Below are 21,872 nucleotides of genomic sequence, written 5' to 3' on the forward strand. Positions count from 1 at the left end.
TGATTGTTGAACGTCTCTCTGTGCAAAATGGCGGCTCTAGAAAGAAGCCCTCGCTCTTTGATTCTGAGGGACTGACACCAAAACCTGACGTTTACCGCTGATGTTTTACATCCTGAAACATTTTCTCATATCAAACTGCATTGTAGCTGCTTTTTTAACAGCGTTAAAGCGATTTAAAGTGGATTTTTCCCTTTGAGGTTAGAATGAGGATTAGGTTAATTTAGGTTAGGATTAGGGAATGAATGTAGTCAGTGAAGGCCTTCACAAGTAAGACAAACATACGTGTATGTGTGTGTGCGCGGGTTTAAACATTTATGTACAAGAGTGTATATCTGTGTGTGTGGGTGAGAGAGAGAGAGAGAGAGAGAGAGAGAGAGAGAGAGAGAGAGAGAGAGAGAGAGAGAGAGAGAGAGAGAGAGAGAGAGAGAGAGAGAGAGAGAGAGAGAGAGAGAGTACTTGTGTGTATCACACTGTTCAGCCTCTCCCAGCTCTGTCTAATCAGGTAGAAAGGCTGTAGAAGCTAACAGCTGATTTGTGAGCAGTGTCTCTGTGTGAAGTCCAGTCAACTTTATTTATAACAAACAAGTTTGACAGGAATTGCTTCACAGTGAACAAAGCACATAAATGCAGATAAATACTATTTGTGTGTGTGTTTTTGTGCGTGCATGTATACAAGCCTACACATTTGTGAATGTGTGTGTGTGTGTGTGTGTGTGTGTCTGTGTGGGGCCCGTGGCTGTTGCAGACCTCAGCAGATCAAAGACTACAGCAGTCGATGTGGCTCCAGCGCTGGCGGTAGATTTATGAATCGCATGAATTGGAGTGTGCACGTACACACACACACACACACACACACACACACACACGCACGCACACACACACACACTCAGCAGATCAAAGACTACAGCTCTCAGTCATCATGGCTCCTCTGTGTCGATACAGCAGCAGCAATTTTCCTGATAAAATGATTCTTGTGCCAACATATGCAGGCAGCAGAGTGGACGGGCGGTGAGAGAGACTGTCCGGTAATCAAAAGGTCACGGGTTCAACCCCCACAACAGCCAGAGTGTCCTGCCAGAGTGTCCTTGAGCAAGACACTGATCCATTACCGGCTCACTAACTGCAAATCGCTCTGGCAATGCAACAAGAATTTCTGTTGAGGAAGAAATGGAAAAGTGCTAAGCAACATGCTCACTTGATATGTAACCTTTGACCCATATTTACACCTTAAGTGCCTAAAACTCAAGAATACTGAATCTGCTTCATCATTATAAGATTAAACTCTAAAAGTAACATCTTGTGTGTTCTGCTTGTCCAAGATTTGACTACAAAGCAGGTCGAATTTACCTTAAAGATGAACAGCACTAAACTTCAGGTTTTAAATATGATATCCCCTTCTCCTTGGTCAGTTATAGTAGTGAATATTAAAGGATAAGCCTGGTGTTTTTTAATGCATTGCTTACCGTCAACAAATCCTATGAAAATAACAAAATCAGCAATGAATTTGTTTTGCCAACAAGTCTCGTCCATGTAGCCGATGCCCAATAAAACCATGTCCCAGCAGCCATAGAACTCCATTTTATTAAAAAAACGGTTAAAAACACATCAAAGAGCCATGCCGTTGCTCTGGGCAACATATTACATCATCGCGATGCACCGGGCCGGCCGACTTTTTCCTCAAACAACTTAATAAGCCGGCTGTAAACACGTTTGCGATCTCAGGAAAGTAGTTCCGTAGCACCGAAAATAGTCCCCGGCGTAATGAAGAATTTGTTCCCATTTGAATTTGATTTGGCAATAACTACAACAGCCTGACTTTTCGTGGTAACAGTTAGCGATTTTTAAAATTGAAACTATGTCTTTGTGAGCTGTATTTAAAGGTTTTTAGCTTACAATTGGAGCCAATGACTTCCGGTTTGAAGGCTAAAAAGGGAACGTGGGAAGTAACGGGAGTAGAGCAAATGCATTGTTGATTTTGTTATTTTCACAGGATTTGTTGACGGTAAGAAATGCATTAAAAAACACCGGCCTTAACCTTTAACTGCACTGAATGTACAAAATATTAGAGACATCTTCCTCATACTGAGTTTCAGCTCGTTTTGCACAATCAGTTTTGCTCTCAGTTGTCTCAAACTTAAAAATCCTTCACTAACTGCTTCTCTTTAGCTACATCTCCTCCTTTGTGATTGGTTTAGATTTAATAAGGGAAACCAATAAGGGATAATTGGCCTTTACCCGAATTCACCTCATCAGTGTGTCATAAAAAGAGTAAGTGTCCCTAATATTTTGTACATTCAGTCTAGTCTCTAGTGAATATTAACTGCTGCCTCCCATAGCCAGAAGCAAAGATCAACACTGTGAGTCCAATTAGTCATTTCTGTATTCGCTGTTAATTAAAATAATAACAGCTCCAGGCCGTGTATTATTACAACATTGTAGAGTCTTAATTCTATGTTTTTTTTAGCTTTGGGGCTTATAATATTATTTATTTTTCCAATTCCAATTCATGAAGCTGTATTGGAATAATATAATCATTCTTACGTTGCCAATTCATACGTGCAAAACACTCGACCCATACATCTCAACGTTCAGCGAACAAACAAGCAAACACATAAATACAACGAATGGTAATTTTGCTGCCACAGAGGAACATAATACCCTTAAATTTTGCTCCGTGTTCCACTAGCTTTCCAATCTAACAAGTAAACATTAATGTTCACGAGCAAATTACGTGACTGAATGCACCTCTGATCTTTTTTTCCCCCAAACTTAGAGGGAAATTTCCAGTCGCCGAGCCAACCAGAGTCACATTTTCCGCTCCCAAAGCCAAAAACATCATGGTTTGACAGTCCTCGAGACAAATTTAGCACTAAGCTTCCAACTCTCTGGATCAAAAATGAGCTCTTGTGCATTCCCCATTTTAAAAATTCCACACTTTTTTCCAGACCTTAACTTCCTGACTTGATTTGAGGATATTGTTTGGTATTTTTCCCCCCATACTTTTATGCAACTGTCAAACTTTTCAGTACCCAGAAATGGTCAAATTCATTTTCCAGTTTTTCCATCATGAAACAAAGGAGGAAGTCTCATCCGAACCTTATCTACACGTCAGAATTGCTTTTAAATTGACATGGGAATCATAATCAGACTTCACTTTAATCTCCATGTGCTATCCATAAATCTATAAATTTGTCTTGATGACACTGGTACAGAGGTATATTAACAGATAACAGAGTTTACAATACTGATCCCATGATCTGGTACTAAGGGCTGTGTGTAACTTCTAATAAATCACAGTAAAGTAATTTGATTATTCCTCTGTAGTGACCTTTCACCATGCATACTGCCACACACAGTACGGAGGCAATAACACCTTACATGCAGTGCAAGGGGAAGGTGCAAGAGCTACAACAGATGGTGCGTAAACAGACTTTACGCCTCCGACCAATCGAGTGATTCGGTGAGCCTGGGAATTTACTGCCATGCCAAACATTGCCGCGGAGCCAAAAAGGTTACGAGCCGCCACGATAAGGAAGTCCAAGTCAAACTCCTCTCTAAATCCATCGCTGCACGGAAACTTCACCGAGGGGAAAAGCTGCCATATAAGGAGCTCCAAATTTAGCCCGGTGTGTGTGTGTAGATTTGTGAGTCACATGAATTGGGGCACACACACACACACACACACTCACGCATGCTGTATAGGCCTAGGCTAATCCCAGCCAGAGCTCCTGACACATAAAACCACAATCCAGGATTCACAAAGCGGATTTTGGTTTATTAGAGATATAAACGCGCCCATAGATCCATGAACAATAGCAATTATGGAGAGCCTTTAAGTGCATTTAATGAGGTTTACTCCAAAAAGCGATATCTCCATTATTTGGAAAAACAGAATTCCCTTCACCATCCAATGTCTCTTAACATATAGACCATGGAAAATATGTTTATTCCTCAACGAGACTGCAAGAAAAAGAAAACATTTGCTAAAGTTCACCATCCAATGTGTCTTAATAGAGGTTATAGAGGTAAATACAGAGGATCCAGTCTGTAAATGAGTTATGTTGTAAACCAAGGACTTGAATTACTTTCTATCCTCCAAAGAGTGAATCATTTGATGAAGAATAGGTGCCACTTTTTGGTCATTTCACCTCATTTTATGCATTAGGCGAACACTCCAGGGCGACCTACAATGAGCGGGTGGGTTTAGTGTCTTGCTTGAGGACACTTGGACAGGTCACATGACTGCTGCGGGGATCGAATCGGTGGCTTTTTCGGTTGAGCTGGACACACACTGCAAGACTTTAGGCCCGACAACGCCGTCTCAGACAAGTTTTTGAGATCTCAGACAAAATCCCTGCGTCGGAGTCGACTCGGTGGCGCGCAACCGTCTTTGAGCCGTCTCAGAAATCTTCAGAAATCTCACGTTTGGGATTTTCAAACATTTTGTCAGCACAAAATCTGCCATGTTCTTGTAGTGTGAGATATGTAACCAAGTCAACCAACGCTGTCCGCATCTCCCCAACCACTCTCTCCTCTAAATTCAGCGTCTAGCCCTCATCTTTTCTTTTTCGGCACAAATAAGTGCAACGAGCTGCTCTCCCTTCTCAAACTCCATTCTAGCACAATCAGGTGAAAAACAAAAGGAAACTACAGGAAATCTACTAATCTACAGGAAAAAGGTTGTTTAATGTGAGCGGTACAGTGATCTTAGGTGTTTGACAGTCGTGTAGTTTGTGCTCGGCATTACAGGACGGCCTTTCTTAACCTTTAGGCCACCCTGCTGCCAAAACCGCTGCTGATTTGTTGGGGAGGCAAGACCTTGTTTGAGAAATCCGAAAGTTACAACCCGGTTTAGTTTCTAAACACTCTTCTGTTTATGTTTGGTTCAACGCTCCCTAGAGATGAGACAGTGCTCATCTTGTCTGTGTGTGTGTGTGTGTGTGTTTGTCTTAGTTTCACCTCCTGGCAAGAAGGAATGAGAGAAAGAAAGACAGAGACAGAGACTGAGAGAGAGAGTCCAGTTGACCATACATGGTGAAACCCCATTTTACAGCTTACTCTCTGCCAAGAGGCCTCTCGCACTGGAGACGAGGCATCAAACCGTGTGTGTGTGTGTGTGTGTGTGTGTGTGTGTGTGTTTGTGTCTCCTCTCAGATAAGACTAGGGTTTTTTCTCAATTTGGTTTCTTCACACATCTAACGGCTGGAGTACGGCTCCAAAACAAAAGAATACGAGGATGGAGAACAGATAAAGATCCTTGCCAATCAAGAATGTGTCGGACGGTGACTTGACCAACGAGAACAAATGGGAAGCCCCAAGATTCACTGCGAGAACAACACATCATGCCCAAAACTTCTACAAATCTACAGTAAAAGATCTGGGAAATTGAAAAACTGTGTGTCTTAATTGGTCACGCAACGTCAAGCACACGGTCCATCTCAAACTGCTTCTCTGCTTTCACCTTCTTGACAAGTTAATTCTCCAAGACAACTTGGAAAGTATCGACTCTGCATTCTTGGATTTGCTCATCACCGCATGTACTACAGCAGTTGTTTTCGGTTGAAGACACGACACTACAGCAGCTAATTTCAGTGATTATCACAGCTTCAACCAGGGAGAGGGAGGGGGACTAATCAGGGAAATGAGCTGTTAAAGTGTTTTGGTTGAGATGAAAACCTGCAGACTCTTGGGCCTTGATGCCGCATGGGAAAGGGAAAGGAAAGGAAGTCCCTCAAGTGACATTTAAAAAACACACAAGAATGAGTTTTAGGTTAAGCAGTGACTCAGCAAACTATACAGTGGATAGGAAGAGTTGGCATGTTGTTTATTCCTCAACCCTTCAGCCAATCCCAGTCTTAGGTGAGACTGCGAGATTTAAAGAAGCAAAAAGGCCTAAAATGTGCTTGTATGTTGTTTCCACCATCAATGTACCATGCCATATACATACATTTTCAAACAGTACTGCTTGTTATTCTCATAGTCCTGTTCAGTATGGGTATGATATTTCATACTGACTCACTTTCAAAAGGAAACTAACTGGCAGGCAGTTTTCTCAGGAGTAGAAATACTGGTATGGAAACTTTTGATGCTGAGAGCTGGATTGGTTATCAATGTGATAGACTTTCATCTTTTTTTAACTTCAGTGGAAGGTTCATACAGTCTGTTAAAGTTGCAGAAAGTTTTATGACCCCAGGGCCCAGCAAGCCTGCTCACAATCTATGCTAACATTTCAAAAATACATGGTTTTCAACATGAAATCCAACTTCTTTAATTCTAAATTCCAGAAAAGCTGACTTTTTTCAGATGCATTTGACAGCAGTGATATGCTGTTATTCAACTTGGCAGGTTAGATAAGCGTTAAAACACGAACCCTTTGCATGTGCAGGAGCAAGTTTCCATTACACTGCCTGGACATAATAAATCTACAGTGAATTATGGTCTGACGGAGGTCCAGCGGTGCTACAAGGTTAGTTCTGCATTTGAATGGTGCTTACAGGGGTGGTGATCTTTACGCCTCTGGGATAGTTCAAAATGTCTCTCATAGCCAGGAATGACAGAAACGAGTTGTCCATAAGAATTTAGCTGATACAAAACCCAGAGCAACATCGGAGCAGGTGTCACATTTTGACGAATATCTTATTTTGGAACAAAACTCTTCAACTGAGTGATTACAGTTATGAATTGTTATGAATATGTATGAATTGATTGATAAAATGACAAAATTCCATTTAAGGCACATAAGTTGAAGGTGCTACATGTAGCATTTTTAAACATCAATCTCTCATTGTCAAATTAATTGTGATACCTTGGTATAATTGCAGTAAGTAAATGAGACTATTTTCACCACAGTTTTGAACAGTCTTGCTCTATTGGATTTCAGATCACAGCAACAGCTTTCACTGCTTCCTCACTGATAAAGGATATTTTTAATTTCCTGCTAGCTGGAAGAAACTCATATTAAAACTATTTTTTTTTTGGACATTCGCAGTAAAACGGTTAGACTCTAGATCCCCGCTGCTCTCAAAAGGCTATTGCTTTGTTTTGAGGTGGAAGACGAAGAGGCTTTAGCCGAATCATTTCAGCTGATTGGAAGCCTGAAGTATGAAGGAAAAAGCCTCTGTAGACTCATAGGTCTTAAATATTTCCTCTTTACGTCTCTCTCACACCGATACCAGGCTAAAACGGGTTTATTGGAGAACTTCCTCAATACTAAAATCCAATACCAAGATCCACATGTAACATGTCAGAAATCAAACCAAACCAACTTGAATTTCTGCCTTTTTCATACATTCAAAGATGTTAGATCATCTCATCTGGAGAAAACGGGATTAGATCTCAATCTTTTTTCCCCTAATGACCCCAAACTAATGGTCTAAGTCTATCAGTAGAAGTAACACATCAGATCAGTGCTTGGTATGGGCGGTGACTTGAAGTTCAGTATCAGCAGTGAAAAAACGTATTGGTGTCTGTCTGCACCAACAACAAAGCAGCGCTCTGGTCAGACTAATATGGAAAACGTGATGCGACTGTACAGCAGCTCTGTCCCTTCTGTCCTCTCTCTCACTTTTCACTGTCAGGTTAAAGGAGCTGTAATGGCCTGACTGTCAAAAAACAAACAATATTCTTGCCAAAGCGGTTTACAATGCATGACACCGCAGTACAGAGAAATGATTAATCAAAACAAGCACTATTTGATTAATCGATTGCAATAATGATTAGTCATTCCAGTCCCTCTCTCTCATCCTGATTGCCTGCTTTTTTCCAGTCTCACTCTCTTTCTCTTTTATTTCCATGTCTGTGCTTCTGTGAGAAATTGGTACCGGCCTCCGACTTAATTTATCAGCAACAATGCTAGTGCAAATAAATGGGAAATGAAACCTTTAAAAAAAGGAAGAAAAATAGTGTACATTAAGTCTTTTAAACAGTTGTGCTGCAGGTTTTGGATCATACACTGCAAACAATGTGTATCTTAACAATTATTACGCTCATATTCAGACTTAAAATCTTATTTTTCTTCAATCAAGTGAGAAATTATGCCAATGTAATGAGATAATTCCACTTGTTTCTAATGCAAATTCAATTGCTTGAGGAATTTTCTAGAAGGGTCACTACCAAACAAGACAGAATAGGAAATCAGAATCAAAACGTCTTGAAACAAGTCAATTTGCATTAGAAACAACATTTTTTACTTACTGTGAGAAAGATTTTAGGACTTAAATGGACTTGTTAGGATGGATATTTTTGCAGTATGACAAGTAATGTAATCTTGTATTCAGCCTTAAATCATGTTTTTATTCTGATATGTGAAAAAAAATCTGCCAACAGGGTGAGAAAATTGCACTTGTTTCCAATGCAACTCATCTGCTTCAACACTTTCAGCGCAGTGATCCATGTTACTCAGAATATGTGATTCAGAAAAATCCTGGGAAAACGTGAAATTCCCTCTGAGGTTTTTGGACAGAATCCTAAATTTAATGAATTGTTAAGGACCTTTCTGCAGTGCAAACAAGAGTGACTCACGCAATATTGAGCTTTATCACCAACAGCTGTGATATGACATTCTGAGGGTATCAAGGCTGTAAACGTATTACAGCCCCTTTCACACATGCAGCCTGTACGGTAAATGTACCGGCACGGGGGTCACGTGTGAACAGGAGCCGGTATGGAAATGCCAGTAAATCAGTTCTTCCAATTTCCCTGCTCAAGACGTTGTAACGTTACTAGTAAAGTCCCGTATGGACTGTAGGGCTGAACAATTCATCAAATCGCAATATGGCCTACTGCAATTTTCAAATCGCAGGAGGCGCAATATTTGTTAAAGGCGAAATGTGTGTCAAAATACCATTTTAAATGAAATATTGTCGTGCTGCAGAGATGTCCTGGCCTACACATCATATTCTACAGACTTAAGAAAACATCTTTGTTTGGTACAGATCCCCGCAAAAATCACACCATAATCATTTTAATATGTTTTTCAATGAAAATGAGAATAATGATGTAAAAATGATCATTCCCTCTAATCTAATCGCAAATCATATCGCAATTGCAATATCAGTCAAAATAATCGCAATTAGATATTTTTTCAAAATCGTTCGGCCCTAATGGACTGTATAGCCCCTTTCACACATGAAACCCGTAAAAGTGCCGGATTAAGTGTCGGAACGGCATGTCTTGTGTGAACGGCACAAACTGCTGCCATAACCGGAAAACTCAATCTGGCACTTTTATGGGAAAGGGGCTTATGAGTCCTGAGTTCAGTTTATATCTACTCACAGTCTGCTGCTGGGATGGAGCAGGACAGCTGATCCAGGGTCAGAGAAGAGAAACCTCCAGACAGAGGAAGAGCAGTGACTCCTTCACAATCTGAAGAGAAAGAAAAAGAAAAACAATTATTATTATTATTTTCTTTTTTGTTGATTTTGTCATCTTTCTATTGTTTTATAATAATGAATGGATGTTGTTTTAGTTTGGACTGAACATTATGTAAAAGATAACGATAATGCTTCACATGGGAGTCTTGAATCAGCCTACTGGGACTTAATTTGCAATATTGATCGTGGATTTGAGATTGTTGGATGAATCCTCAATGAATTGTGGTCACATTGATTAGGCCTAGCAGCACATAACAATATGATGGTGACCATTTTTAATCTTTTCATACATATTCATACTTTTTATTCCCACCTGCTTGTGTTTCTGGAAGGCTTTAAATCTTTTATAGTTTATTAAGACACCTACTTGTGTGCGTGTGTGTGTGTGTGTGTGTGATAGAGAGATAGAGACAGAGGAAGAGAGACTGAGATTGATGAGAGAAAGATAGGAAGGAAGGGAGAAAGGAAGGAAGGAAGGGGGGAAGGAAGGAAAAAGGAAGAAAGGAAGAAAGAAATTGTGCGTGTGTGTCTGTATGTGTGTGTGTGTGTGTGCGTGTGTGTGTGTGTGTGTGTGTGGACCCTCTGGGCTCCACATTAGAATAGAGCATGAATAATTTCTTTAGAGGGACGGAGCAGCTGTAGCCTTTTCACATGAAAATGAGCATCGCCCACACCCTCCGACACACACACACACACACACACACACACACACACACAGAGCAACACTGGTTTTCTCCCCCTCACTCTCAGCCATGTCGCCCTCGCTATACAATCATCCATTTTTTTTTTATTTGGGTTTCATTTCAAGATGAGAAATGCATTGAAATTGAAAAAGTGACTCCTACTCTTACAAAATGACTGATAGCCAAAACCAGGTTTCCCACAGTGAACTGATGTAAAACTGACTAAAACTCCACGGCCTTTCAAGACTAAATCTGAGCGCTTACGTGACCTAAAAAATATATATCCCCTCCTGGTTTGTTAGTGCTGTTTTTCAGTCTGGTTTCCACTCCAGTTGGGCTGAAAACAATCTAATCTAATGCAACAAATTTGTCAAACAAGTTGGGAAAACACATGCTGGTATAGGCCTATTCCTGTAAAGTGACAAATTTCTCTGATATTCCCTGACTTCCCTATAGAGAACTGATCAATTCCCTGACTTTCCGAGTCTGGAATACACTTGTATAAACTCCATGATATTCCAGAAACCCTGCAAGATGTACAAAAGCTGACAGTGCGTTTTAAAGGACAGTGAGAAGCTTAACTTCTTGGCTGACAAATGATAACGCTTTCACAGAGAAGACGTACATTTAAGAAAGTGAGCTGAACCAAACTGTGCTCAAAACATCATGGAGAAACATGTCATACCGTGCCAGTGCACTTTATGATCTGTTCACACAAGAAAACTGCTCGGCATCTCATGCTCCAGAGCTTTTCCACACAAGATAATCCATGCAACAAACTGTCGACAGTGAATAACATTATGTAATGAAAACAGATACAACTTGAAGGCTCTAGAGAGCGCAAACCTCCGCCAACACTGAACAATTCTCCAACTTGTTGCACCCACAGGCATCCTTCCAATCACTTAAAAACTTTAAGTTAAATTGATTTCTCGACCGCTGAAAACACGCCCTTAGGATTTGGAATCAAGTCTCTATCTCTGTTAGTTTCATAGTTATGGCTGAAAAACAATAATTGTCTAATGGCTGAAATCCCAGATCTGCATCACCACCAAAATTGAATCAAGGCCGATCTGTCCACCAAATTGAATGGAAATCCGTTTATACGTTCTTGAGATATCTAGCTAACAGACAGACAGACAGAAAAAACTAACAGGGCTGAAAACATAACAATAGAAATGTTTGAAATGATTAAAAAAATGCGGAAATGTATCTAATCACATTGTAGACTCAACAGTGAAAAAAAAACTTTTGTTTGCTTTGTGTGTGTGTGTGTGTGTGTGTGTGTGTGTGTGTGTGTGTGCTAAAGCTGGGCCTTCTACTAGTTTGCAACACTTCCTGCTGTTGATTCAGGAAGTTCTTCAAATAATCTGAATCAGTGTTAGCAGTAACCTCCGGTCAGCTGTTGTAGAGATGCTCGGCTGCATCTTATATCTATCTGCACCGTCATAATCACAGTAAAGACTGTTTTTATACACCGGCAGCCTCCGCATGCGTACTGGCTGAAAAGTAGTGTACATTACATTAGCGTGAAAAACAGGATGAGGCAAGAAAGATCACTAACTGTCTCCCTGGTTACCATAAGCACTGGCATAGGAATCGTTCATGTCCAGCTCGCCGTGCATTATGGGAATTATCAGCATGGTTGGAGTGTGTCTTTGACTAGCCATCAAATCATCGTTTCCGTCCCTTTCTCTCTCTTTGTGGCCCCGTCTCTCTCTCTCTCTCTCTCTCTCTCTCTCTCACACACACACACACACACACACACCACTGAGTTCCCCATTGAAGAGAAACTCCAGTGAAACCCCTCTGCAGTATCAGAGGTCCAAATCCCTTCGCACTTCATGAAACTGCATACACTGCAAAAAATATCCATCTTAATAAGTCATTTAGTCTAGTATTGAGATTTAACATGTTATTTATGCCAATTCACTTGTTTCCAATGAACATAATCTTGTTTAGACTAGAATTTATGACATTTTCTCACAACGTTCAGAAAAAAAGTGAATTTGAAGTAGGTAAAACTGCATTGGAAACAAATACAAACAATACTAGGTGAAATGGTGTGTTAAGGTGGATATTTTTTTGCAGTGTAACATGTAACAGGATTTTAAAAAAATAGTTTGAGCAGCTTGAGGAGACGTGGGGAAAGCAGAAGTGGGCTGATGTGGGCTGTCAGGTTGAAACAGCAAGTCTCTCTTTGACTGGCCGTGAGGAAAACCTCAAAGCCCAGTTCCCACAAATATTAAGGAAGCAATCACTGAGGACCTGCTGGTACTCACAGGATCACCAAGACTAGATCTACTCAAGCCTTGTGGACGAGTTTTGAGCCAAATTCACCAAAAGATATGAGATGGGAGGTTTCTATTTGATAAACCAAGTGACAAACCTGCTCTTCCCTTCATCCTCTTAACTTCCAGGACAAGTTTCCGCACAGACGCTCACCCTTGTTTCATAGCATGAGGAACAGTTACATCAGATCCCGGGCAATAGCAATGGTCTTCTCCATTTCCCCTACTGATGCAATTAATGGAAACCCGTCATAAATCAACCTGAGAGACAGAATTAACCCTAATGAGTCTGGATGATGAGCCGCTTTGGGGCGATGATGAGTGTGGGTCTATGGGTTTTTTTTTCCACGGACTACAAGTATAAAGTCTACCAATACTGGCAGAGAATAGTATGTTTTTTCCATGGGGTTTTGTTTGGTTGGTTGGTACAGGTTTACTAGAAGTGTGCTGATTAGGCACCAAAACATTATTTGATTTTAATTCACTTTCATAAGACTGCTGGCTGGGGTATTTTCATTATTTCCCTCTCCTATACTAACAAGACCAACCTGTTCAGTATTCCAGTAGAAAAACAAAGGGTGCTGATTCTGTACTATAGCCATAGCAGGTCCAATGCATTGCAAAAATATCCATATTGAGTCATTTAATCTAGTACTGAGTCTTAAAATCTTGTATTTCTTAAAACCAATGAATAAACGGGCCAATGGGGAGAGGTAATTTCACTAGCTTCCAGTGCAAATCAACTTGTTTACAGACTTGTAATGACATGAATCAAGTGACTTGATCTTGATAACAGTGGCGTGATCTGCCTGGCTTCAAGATACTGTCACTTGAGAAAATGCTGCATTGGAAAAAGGTGAAATGATCTCACTCCACTGGCAGATTATTTCTTGTTTAGAGGAAAAACAATTAAGACTGAATACGAGACTAAACTGTTTTGCAGCATGGATCTTTTACAAAGGACAAACACTACCAGATAAATCCAGGAGAGTGACCTCATCCGGTCTGAAAAGATGTGAGCATCAGCCAATGAATCATCAGAATCGGCAAAAACACAAACCAGTGAGTCACCTCGATCAAATGACACAATTTTAGGAGAACAAAAGATATTCAGCGCAGGCCAGACTTCTCACTTTAATTGCTACAATATATGACTGTAAGAAATTACAAGAAAATAGGATACCATATTTCAGCTTCAATATTTGTCTTATCTTCATTTTAACTATGACTCTCTTCACATGAAAACTATCTGAACTTCGATCTGAGATTGTTCACTGAACTTTAGGTTTATTTGAAAATGGCAAATCCCCTAATTTCCTGAAATGAAAAAAAAGAAAGATTTAAAAAATTAAGGGAGTATGCAGAATTTAAGATTATTATTATTATTATGTTTTTTTGTGTGTTGTTTTTTTTTTTTAACTTGCACAGATGCACGAGACACACAGTGTCTTTGAAGATTTCTATTCCAAAATACTGTGGTTCTATTCGATTTCTGACAACAAATATCTGAAGGTCATTGTTCAATACCTCAAAAATACAGATGATCGACTCTTTAAAAGTGCCAACGCTTTATAACCCAAGGTTTTAAGTTAGCTGCTATCCTTTAAAGGTGCAACTTGTATCACATCCATAAATCATTACCACATTCATTTTGAGACATTGGTATAATTACCGTAAACAACAAGACCATCGCCGAGAAAATTGTCGGCCTCTAGCGGCCTCTACACTGAATTTTGCCACCTGGTGGATCTGAGGGGAAATCTGCTGGATCGCTTTACGGCACAAAACAGGAAGAGGTTCTGTTCTTCCAGAGCAGACGGAGCTAAAGCTGAAAGAGTTTCTGGCAGCAGATGGTGGAAGGAGGGAAGGAAAGATGGAAAAATCACTTCCAACATGTTGATCCTCTTTAGTAAAGACAGAGAGAAAACTTCTGACCGAAGAAACAAAGATATCTAATGATGGATACAGACAGAGTCCATCTATCACGTCTGCTTCGTTGCCCTGTAGGTCTCCAGTATATTTGGATCGGCTCTGTTCACTGTTTGCATGAGAGGCCAGTGATTTAGTGTCCAACCATCTGTGCCATGATAATGCTGTTTGCCAGGAACTGACATTTGTCTGCCTCATTTGTCAGAGGCATCGCTCTAACATCAGAGGGCTGCGGGGCCTTCTCACTAACTAGAGATCTGCTGGAAAAACACACAGCGTGTTGTCCCCAAGTGCACACACACACATGCACAAACACACATTCAGTTATGAAAGAATGTACTGCTTTTACATCTCGCATACATATGGCATCTTTGTCAACACATTCTCATGTACGGGCTCAGGGAAAACAGGACCTACAATATGTTTACACATCTCTCTTTGCATAGAAGATCACAAAATGCCAACATTTATTTACATGGTCTCTCTTTAGAATATCAATGACCAAAGTATAACACTACAGCTCTTTGCATGAGGCCCATACGTCCACATGTGTCTTGGCAAACTCGCTGACCGGTGTGACACAGCCTTTTGTGCTCTTGCAGCCCAGCTGCATTTGCCAGCTCTTGGTTTACATTTGCATTTCACATTATAAACATTTCTCTGATGCTCTTATCCAGAGACTTACACTGAGTGCAACAGGAGAATAAGGTTTGATTCCTAGATTACCAGCAACCAATAGTCAGGAGTTGAAGTGTCAGAAACAGATCACGTATATTAGAGAAGTGATAGGAAGAAAAATATGCTAGTGGTTAGAGAAATAGGCAAAAATTACCAAAATGTATCCAAACTGCTCAATCACTGCAAGTCACTCTGGACATGAGCGTCAGCAAAATAGCTAAAATGAAGCCTAAAGTTAAGTTTTATCATTTTTCCTGACTTCTTTCCTCCTCGTCCATCCATCCTCACATTCCCGTAGCTGATGTCCTCCTCCTCTTCCTACCTTCCTGTCCGTTCCCAAACTACAGTACTTTAATCCAAGGGTTTCACAGGAATCTACCAGTAGTTACAACAGACGCTGTCCATCCTGCATCTTCCTCATCATTAGCATCGTAAACTGTGGTAACCATGGTAGAAGTCCCTTCACTCAGTCCTGAAATAGTACTACAGCGGTAACCATGGCAGAAATGCACCATCATGCATCTATCCTGCATTTAAACATATGTAAACATTTCCTCTTGAAGAGCGGCAGAAGCGCAGAAAAAGATATAAAAAGTGGTATTTCTGCGATGGCTGAATCTAGAGCTAAAATGAGAACATATTAGCACACACACAGCATGATTGTGCATTTTCCCCTGCTGCCTAAACACTGGGCAGCGCAGACATAAACCCTCAACACACAACACGACCGACACAAAATCTGTAGTCACGTATGTTTGTACCACATTCAAATCCCTGGGCGACGACGGTCGAAATGCCTGGGAAAAACGGCCGGCAGCTTGAGTTTCCGCACGTACCCGAAGGATGTCTGCTCCGCTCTTGTCTGCTGCCGATGGATGTAAACAAACTCACGCTGCAGACGGCGTCACGAGGCCAGGAGACTGCAGCTGCTGCTCGCCCTCGCTCTGCTCTTCCTCCTCCTCTCCATCTCTCTCTCTCACCCTCTCTCTCTCTCTCTCAGCTCACTGCTTCCCGATCATGTTCGAACCAGTTAACTCTTTCTCTGCCTGTATTTGCAGCATCACTGGCCATACTGATACAACCAAAGCTTTTCTTTCAGCCTCTCTTTACATCTCCTGCTTCTCTATTTCATATTCATTACAGCTGCGCAATATTTAAGATATACTATGTGAGTCTATTAGGGTTCAACTGATATGAGCTTTTGAAGGCTACAGTATTGGATATTTTCAGTATTGGATACCAAAACTGAAAATTGTAGACTGAAGTCACAGTCTAAAATCTAGTGTGCTGATATTCAACATCTGTAATTTTGACAATTTTCATGCCAAAATATGACAAATATTCAGTGTTTCCCCCAGAATATTATTCTTGTCAGTGTGGAAAAGTCTCTGAAACAGCATTTAGACCATCATGGGACACTAAAACTCTCCACTGAAACCCAAACTAATGAAATTATTTGACACACCTCACCCATTCAATGGTAGAGGAAACTCTGGGATACATTACTGCCTTTAAATGGAGAAGTAGTAATTCACAAAACAACATAATCAAACAATTAAACGAATAAATAAAGTGTTGCCAGTGCTGCCCAAGAGCTGAGGACTTCCAATATGGCCGCCAGAGAGCGCGTTACATCACTTGAAAGCTTTCTACTCAATAAAACATTTGTGATTGGAGGAGTCCACTTGATCATCCCCCTTTTTTCCTCTGACTTCCAAGCCAGGTTTCTATATTTACATCAGATCCCGTCTCATTCTTACGCTCTCCTCCCTTTTCCCTGTTGTATTTTCCTTTTTCGTCTTCCGTCCCACTGCAGCGTTACACACAGCAGATCGATGGAGTCCGCTCTGCTGTGGCTAGAGAGCAAACACACGATTTACAAGCAGGAGCAGACCACAAAGGAGAAAATGGCCATCCTGACAAGTAATTTAATCTCATATTGATCGTGAGAATATCATTTTTAACATTTATCTATTTTTCTGGAAATGCATTTTAAAAAAGATCTTCCATTTGACAGAGAAGGCCAGCCTGATAAGATATTGGTTTAAAAAATAAAATTTGAATTCCTCACTCATTCTAAAACTTTAAGATTTAGTGCTATATGCATGTTATGTGATGTAGTTGTAAATCAGAAGGTGGGGAAAGTATAATCTCCTGTTGGTGATCATCATAAGGAAAACAAATATCACTTATCCTTTCAGAAAAGTATTAATTTTGTGTTTTTTTTCCCCTTAAGAAACATGTGCTTATATAACATCAGATCAGTTTGACACTACTCACTCATGTCAGTCTAAAAAAGTGGTTAAACTTTATTCTGCAGTTAAAAAGGTGAGTAAACTGAGTTTAGGTGGGTTTGCCCTCCAGTACATCTCTGCCTATATTTTATGTCTAAGTTCAAGAAGATCAAGAATGCCAAATAATAATGTTTAATAATAAGCACATAATGCCCAATTCCAGGGTTTAAGCCTTTGTGTTTCCTCTTAAAATCTAATTTTGTTTACCTTTTTAATACTTCAAAACCACATTGAATCACGCTAAACTATCTCACCACTTAAGCAAATTTTAGATTTTTTTTTGCAGGACTAAAATGCTTGTTACAACCAACATTTTTTTGCAGTGTACAACGGGGATGGATTGTCATAGGGAGACAAATCACGTTTTCAGCCATGCCCCATCTGTCCCTCTGGGGGTCCCATCCTTGGCGGCACAGCCTGTACGGCCAAGTGTGCGCGCGAACACACACACACACACACACACACACACACACACACGCACAGACAGCCAGGTTTCACTTTTCTTTTTGATGCTTCTCCATTTACCCTGACGTTGATCAATAATTCATAAGGCTGTTGCATAAGGGCACCCCGCATCAGCAGACAAGAGTTTGCGTGTGTGTGTGTCTGTGTGTGTGTGGGTATCAAACGACCTCAACTTCACACACACATCAGCAAGGTGTGTGTGTGCAGCAAGTAAAGAGAACGGAGTTCAAGCATCAAACACACGCAGCATCCCTGTGTGTCTGAGTGTGTGTGTGTGTGTGTGTGTGTGTGTGTGTCTGTACATGTGGGTGCGCGACGTACAAGAAGAGAAGGAAAAACAAAAACAAAAGATGCCCCGGGAAAGATGTTTTATGAAAGAGCATCTAGCAGAGAGATTCTCAGGAAGGGGGTGTCTTCTTTTATTAATAAAGCGTGAAGTTGCTGGATCAGGAAGCAGAGAAAAGCTAAAAACGGATTAATTCCCCAAATCTGCTTAATTTGAGCCAGCGTTTTGTCCGATACAGCAACAGATTGGACGAGTGGTTCAGTAATCGAAAGGTCATAGGTCACCGCAAATGTGTCCTCATCCAGCCTGAGGCGTAGGTAACCGCCAATGTTCCCTGTATTTTTGTGCAGGTTGTGTCTGATGCACATTTAGCGTCGCTGTATTTTCTTTTCTTACTTCTTTCCTCCATTGTTGTTGTTGTTATGACTTCCTTGTTCTGTGGCCACTAGCCTCACCTTAATAGCCACAGCTCAGCTCCCCTCTAGCCACAGCCACAGTAAACGGTTTACGCCCCCAAAACATCCCAAGCATCACTTAAATCCCAATTTCAGGCAAACTGGCGCATTTAGGCATAACAGTGTCTATCAGTGTAGCACTGCTACAGCAGCACTAGTACTTTTCAAGCACTGCAGTTGAGTTTTTGCAGAAGAAGTGCTCCATTTTGTAGCCTTTCATGTCACCATTACACCTATCTGTCAGCTTGAACACAATTCCCATTCACGAACATATATATAAAGAATTTTGTTCCAAAATGAGATAACCATTCAAAACAAATGACACTCAACTCTCCCATGTTGACTGCTGGCATGAAAATTAAGTGCGTTTAATTTTCATGCCAGTGGGTTAGTATTGAAGTTAGGATTCATCTTAATTAAGACATTTGCTGATAAAACTGTTAATTTTTTAGGACAGAATCATTTATGTTTTTCAAATACTGCCTGATGATTTTCAGGTAGCACATATTTTCCAAAAAAGCAGTTTGGAATGAAACTCTTATATCTGGCCCTGAATTTTGTTTTTATCAGTATTTATGCCCTTGTCCTCTGTAAAGCACTTTGAGAAGAAGCTTTTTGTTAACACGCTTTATTAATAAATATGACCTGACTTGACTGGGAGCGATCCATTCTAGTGAATGGGCTGGTATCGCTCATTAACGGCCCACTGAGTGCATTTCCCTTATCCCCCTCATTATGTAGGCTGCGCTTCTCTTCCGCTGTCTATAAAAAAAGATGGACTGGTAATAAGACGGCAGCAAATAGCTACCAGCCGTCACACACGTGCACAACGAGCACGTGTGTGACGATGACGAGAGAGTGAGAAGGGCAGAGAGAGAGTGTGACAGAGTGACAGAGAGGGAGAGTGACAGAGAAAGAAAGAGAGAGAGAGAGAGAGAGAAAGTGAAATGAGGATGAATCAACAGGCTGCTGTTCGACCCTCCTGAGCTGAGTGGGAGAGTAAGATGAGTCACCACACACACACACACACACACACACACACACAGACAAATAGATGTGACCAAGGCAGAGGAGACCACGTGAATTCAAAACAAATCAGAAATTGCAATTACACTCCATCAATATGGCCCTGACAGTGTGAATGGCCTGTTTTGCTAAATAGGTTTCACCTCCCATCAGAAACCCTGTTTATAAAGATGATTAGGAGAAAAACTGCTATGTTTACATGTAAGAATTGAGCTCTTATCCAGCTTAATTTACAATTAGGGTTCCATTGATATGGGGTTTTGAAGGCCAATTACAGATAGTGATATTTTTAGACAGGCGATATTTTGTGCCAACATTCAATACCTGTGAATACGATCATGTGAATACAATCATTTTGAGTGTATTCAGTGTTTCCCCCATAATTGGAGGCAGGAGGGAGACAGGTGGGAAATGTGTATCTTGTCTGAACACTGTAATTTAGTACAATATTATTTTTGGATGTTGTTTTTAGTCTTGAGAGCACATCCGTTTGGTGTGATGTGTGATGTAGCCTATGTTGTTCTTAGCGATCTCAATCATAATCTTAATCTTTATTCTTGTCAGGGGTGGAAAAGCCTCTTAAACAGCATTTAGACCATCATGGGACACTGAAACTCTCCGCTAGAGTTAGCAGCTCTTTAAGGCAGGGTGACCTACTGAACCTATTCAATAAATATGAATTCACAAAAAAATAATCCCATGAACACATAAACTGTGCAGAGAAAATAAAACGCAGGATTTACAGACTGTTTTTATGTAGCTGTGGTCAGGAGAAACCTCCATCATACTGCAGTGGACGGCATGACTGGCCGATATCCAATATTTAGCCTAATAAAAGGCCAATATTGACCTGATACTACTTAGAGCCAGTGAACAGTTAGTGGGTTCAGTGTCTTTCTCAAAGATGTTTAAACAGGACAGATGGCTGTAGCGGGGGCTGAACCCGTTCACTTCCTGTTACCACCATGCAGCCTCTGCCTGGCCAAGGTCTCTGATAAAGTCATCACTATAATAAAACCGCTCCTCCTCTACAGCTGCAGACTGACACTGTATGCAACGCCGCCTGAATGCAAATAGCGACAGAATGCTGCATGTGTTTCTGCTCGTGTGGGACGTTAACTCAAACTTTACCTTGCACATTCTCACATTTTACCTCTCACAGACACAGAGGAGATGCTTACACACTCAAATGTAATGAAACACTCTCACATATATTACCGAAACACGTTCATAAATACTACTGAAATGTCCAAATACACAGCTGAAACCCAACATATACACTGCCGAAAACCTCTCGCATACACTAAACACTCATAAATACTACTGAAATGTCTGGTACCCAAATACACCACTGAAACCTCACATATATCACAGTACATACTACTGAGATGCATTAAAACACAAGTGAAACACAGCGTTTCCCACAGGTTGTCAGTTTATATATGCAGAGGTGGGAGGAGGAGGTTACTGATTAACTTCTTATTGACATTTAATTTAGTGAGCCCAGTAACTCATATCTTCTCAGGCACCAACATCTTTCAGTCTAGTATAAGCTAACGGCACGGCAACATTAGCTGACTATTATACTCCCATCTGATTATCGAGGCTAAGTTTCAAACTGCCTCTCTGTTCGGCTTGTGTCGGCACAGAAGGACCGCAGATGGGCTGATTCAAGTGCTGAAGCGATTAATCGATCCGACAGAAAATTAATCGATTATAATGTTGACAACATCAATTCATTGTTTTAGTCATTTATCAAGTAAACACCAAACACTTTCTGGTTCACAAATGCTAAGATCCGCTTGCTTTTCTCTGTTTCACATCATTATAAAATGTAACTTCGGGGTTTTTTTTTGGCTGCTGGTCAGAGGAAGTAAGACATTTGAAGAATCACTTTGGGCTCCGGTAACTTGTGACAGCCATTTGTCATTTTATAGACTGAAAGATTAATCGAAAAACGTATCGATAGATTAATCGATAATGGAAATAATTGTTAGTTGCAGCCCTAGTCATAGGTGCAATGAAGTATGGTGATTGTAGTACACCAGCACACTTTTGGCACTTGGCAGCGTTAAATCTCAGTTGTTTGAAACAGTGAGAAGCACCAGCTTCTCAGGTCGCCCAAAGAGTAACACTGTATGGGAAACACTGGAAACACTCTTACACACACTACTGAGATGCCATATGCTTGTACACACTAGTGAAACTCTCTCACTTGAGTATGTGAGAGTGTTTCATTACATTTGAATGTGTAAGCATCTCGTATTTGAAAGGTAAAATCTGTATATGTGCATGGTAAAGTTACGTTCTATACGGCACCTCACACACACACACACACACACACACACACACACACACACACACACACACACAGAGTCAAAGCCTCATTTCCAA

General features: G+C 40.7%; 1 protein-coding gene across 3 annotated transcripts in view; it reads right to left on the reverse strand.

The window, feature by feature from the left end:
- LOC139914613 (inositol polyphosphate-4-phosphatase type I A-like) overlaps positions 1-9,364 on the reverse strand; it is a 58,339-nt gene extending 48,975 nt beyond the window's left edge. For all 3 annotated transcript variants that reach the window (XM_078291046.1, XM_078291045.1, XM_078291047.1), the window contains exon 1: positions 9,274-9,364. The gene's annotated coding sequence lies outside the window, so the exon portion shown is untranslated. The remainder of the gene's footprint in view (positions 1-9,273) is intronic.
- Positions 9,365-21,872: the final 12,508 nt, after the last annotated feature.

The sequence above is a fragment of the Centroberyx gerrardi genome, chromosome 21 (genome assembly GCF_048128805.1).
Source record: "Centroberyx gerrardi isolate f3 chromosome 21, fCenGer3.hap1.cur.20231027, whole genome shotgun sequence".
NCBI classification, from domain to species: domain Eukaryota; kingdom Metazoa; phylum Chordata; class Actinopteri; order Beryciformes; family Berycidae; genus Centroberyx; species Centroberyx gerrardi.